Source organism: Cynara cardunculus (genome assembly GCF_001531365.2).
Source record: "Cynara cardunculus var. scolymus isolate 2C chromosome LG 3, CcrdV1, whole genome shotgun sequence".
NCBI lineage: Eukaryota > Viridiplantae > Streptophyta > Magnoliopsida > Asterales > Asteraceae > Cynara > Cynara cardunculus.
The window spans coordinates 15,716,358-15,720,782 of record NC_037530.1 but is presented as its reverse complement, the minus strand read 5'-3'; positions in this window follow the sequence as shown (position 1 = coordinate 15,720,782).

Sequence of the window (4,425 nt, the reverse complement as noted above, 5' to 3'; positions counted from 1 at the left end):
ACTCAGATTCATACCCACCAGTGACGATTTATACTACGATTCCCTTTTACAACTCAGATTCAAGACGACGATTCAGTGACATGGAATTCGGAGGAGCCCTAACTGTACCCAAGTGATCCTAATATGCTTTTTTTTTTCTTCATATTTTGAACATTAGAAAAGTATTATAAGGGTTTGACTACAATGGAAGTGAACATAAGCTTGACCAGATCCTCCTAGAGAACTAAGAACCATGTGCTCTATGGTGAAGAGTGGTGTCATTTCTGCTATATTTTGTTGAATGAATGCACATAATCATCAGGTGGAGGGTTAGGGAATCGAAGATTTGGTCTACTACCACTTTTGGTTGAGTCTTTTTTGTTCCTTTAGTTCTTATTCCTTTAGTTCTTATTCCAATCTATTGAATTGTTCCTGTTAGTTTTTTCTGCCTCTGTTTTATGTGAACATAGTATTCTTAGATTACAATAATCTTTTTTTGGTGTGTATGATTTACAACATTTTTTATTCCACCARAAGAAAAYTTGGTAAGTTTTTAGGTCACAAAGTAAAGTTTGGGGATACATTTTCTTTGTTGCAAATTCCAATTTTTKATTGTTGTCGAAATCTTTCTCTTTTGCAGGCCCTGAATCTCTTCCAAGTCAAGGGGCTTCGATTTACAGGTTTACATCTTCAGTCCATTGCTTAATTTTTATTTTCGATTGCAATTGATTGTTTGTTTGTTTGCCTCTAYGTTTCATATAYGTATAGCAATCGGTACCAGAGTGTGTAGTGACATAAAAGAATTCTTTTCAGGTTTGGGTGTCTCCTCTACAAAATCAAACAACATTTCTGTGGAAGCTGCCAAACCAAAAGTTGTAAGGGAAGCATTTGATTTTTTGTTTGCATTTGTGTGGAAGGCCCAACCAACATTCGATCCTTCATTTTTCTATGTTTATATGCATGATTCCTATTTCAAGCTTTTATTAAGAGTGTATGCATGTACCCATTTCATATTTATTCTTATGTTTATATGCATGATTCCTTCATTTTTCTAACAAGTTTAAGTGTTTGTGTGTGTAAATGTATGTCCCAACGGTTTACCGTCTTTATCTCTATGTGCTACTTCGCATGGTTGGCACACTTTAAACCTTTCAGGATGGAAATCCAAATTGTTTTTTGAAATCCAAAATGTTTTTAGACAAACATACATGCAATTGGGTTCTATAAAGTCCATATAGTATTGTTTTCATTTATGTTGGGTTTATACACATGTTCATGGTTTATAATTTGATTGTTTGAGGGATAGACTTTCCGAGTAGGCTTATTCAACTTTTTCTATTTTTGGATTTCAGAGAAGATAGATCTTACAAGTTGTGGCTTGATGAATGATTCAGGTAATGGGCTAATGTTCTTTTTGTTGAGCATGATTTGATTTGGTTTATGTGCAAAGGCTTTTGAAATTTCGGYAGTAGAAATGCACCAGGATCTGGTGAACGTTTAGTAAATGGCTGATTGTTACTACACTACTTATAGTTATCTAATGATTTGGCAGTGGATTTAGACCAATCCAAAAATTTGGATATGATGTTTATTATCTTTTCATTTTCTCATATCATATAATATATTGTTTCACGTGTTCTTCAAATGATGGATGAGTACATTGGTTGATGTTGTGTTGTATTTATCGTGTTCACGTGTTGAACCTTTGTAGTTGGTGGAATTCTAGGAAATTTCACATGAAGATGTATTTCTACGTGAAGATGTATCGGTGACTATTACTAGCTATTGATGAGACAAACAATTGCTCGAATAGTCGGGTTATATTCATGAATTATTGATTGGTTTTAATTTTTATTATTTTCTTTAATGTTTAGATGTAAGAACTTTCTTTTAAACTCATACCTACATAGATGCCAAATGCATGATAATACCAAATGTTTAAATGTAAAAGCTTTCCTTAATGTTTAAATGAAGTTGCTTGAACTGATCTGGGGATCTGGAGATTTCTTAAAGTTTATCTTTGTCGTCAATTTCTGTTGACTTCTATGTGCCATCATTTCATTTTTGTTTTTGCGATTGTGTATATTTATTTGTTCCTTTTTCAAGCTTTTATTAAGAGTGTATGCATGATCTTTTTGTTGTTGTTGAAGATTTGGTTTTGCTCACAACCCATTAATTTTAAGAGATTGATGATTTGATGTCATAATGTTATTTATACTTGCTTTATGTATATAATATATTCCTAATAAGGAAATTTCCTTAATTAATGCTGTTAAAAAATCATGAGTTGAATATTACAATAAAGTCTAAATTAAACCTAAAATGTAAAATCCAAAGTCCCATACATATGAATAGTAGTAGTTCAATGTAATTAGTATTTGAGTTTGAAATTATACTAAAACAATCATTTGGATTYGATGACTTTAATKTCGATTGAAAGGTTGTAGAGTTAAAATGTATAAGGTAKGATCCAAACCTRAAGCCCAAACTACTTCTCTAATATTGAGACCAYYGAGTACTGTGGATAGCCAAACTGAAAGATTTTGGTRGRTTTGTGGTTCAACATTCTCACAAAACMAAAGTGGTTCAGTCTTTTAGAYTGACGAGAACATAYGAAACTGTGTTCACCTACAGTTGTAATAAAATCAATGGCACCAGTGTTGGTTGATGGTTGGAACAAATGTGGACGATGATTTGGTGGATAATAATGAAGATGTTTAAAAATTGATCTACTATTATTACCCACCCCTGCTTTGAATTATATATATGTTGGTGCAACARTGGTTTCTAATGACATTGTCTTGAGATGTAAATATTATTCAAAAACTGAATTTGCTTTTTACTGTTGTTTTCAATCTGCATTTTCATGGATTACAACACCAAGTTTATTATGTTGCTTTCAACTTTATGTGGTATCTAAAAATTGAATTTATCTTTAATAGAACTTTTGCATCCCGCCGCATTGCGCGGGTACCCAACTATATTTACTTTAAGTCCATCAAATGTCAAATTCAAACAATAATATATTATATATTATTATTATTATATACATAAACACACACTTATATATATATATATATATTTATTTATTATTTGTAATTATGATTTTAAGTTATATTATATAACTATTATATATATATATAATACATAATTTTTATTTATACTTTTATATTTTTATTATATATATATATATATATATGCATTAGTATTAGAAYTWTATCCTARTTATTTAAATATTTTTAAAAAYKTCAATWTAAAARTSATTTTTTATRAAYATAATATAAATACAAGTTTTGATTAATTTTAAATTGTTTTCAGTAATTATAATATTATATTTAAAATTATGTTAAAAATATAGTGACTTTAAAAATGTAAGTATTTCTACGATAAGTAGTATTTCTACGATAAGTAGTATTTCAAATCTCTCAAAGCTTGGACGGATAATATTTCTAAGTAGATGTTATACATCTTTTTTCCATAACATTTTAATCTATAAATTAATATACACACTCACACACACATATATATATATATACATTAATACATATATCTGCATATATATATATATACACACACACATACATATATATATATATATATATATATTATCCTTTACATATTATCCATACCTTATTTCATTTCTAACACTAATATCATTTTCTCTTCCTCCTCCTTCTCCTTCAAGAAGGCGTTAAGAGACCCTCCCGACCTAACCCTAGACACTATGTTTCTTGATTTAATTACTCCCATTTCGTTTTACAATTTACAGATGTGAGTTGGATTCTAAACTTCTATTTAACAGAGAGTTTACATGATAGAAAAAAAGAAGAATATAAGCAAAGAACATTAGGGAGTAAGAAAGAAAAAACATGCAAGACCACTTACCATCTTTTTCTGTTTTTGAATACACACAAAAACAAATGTCAACAATTAATATTATCGGAATACGGATAAATGATAGTTTTATGATAAAATCACGATAATGATATTCTTGTCACGATAATAATTTAGTTTTCTTAGGAAGATAAAAGAGATAACAAATGCATTAAAAACATGGGTTATAGATGACAATGCCTGAAATTAGTGTCCTAATTGTTTCAAAGTATAATGTGACCTTACACGTTATAGATATTACATGTTGTTCAATATACTTACCGCTTAGGTCAACTCCGCCACCGTGGTATCAACATGTAAGTTTTGCAATTGGGTACATTAATCGTAACCATTGTGTGAAACTATACTAGGCAGAAGGATACCCGATCCCTACTATTACTCCACAATTTTTTTATTTCTGCTGCTGCATGGACTACCCCTTATTTAGATCGAATAAATAAGTACAGACAACTTTTACATATTAATTGTACTACAGATAATGTTATTTTAAAATTAGTGAAAATGTAATATAAATTATGTTACCTTATTTATATATCAAATCTCATTTTTTAT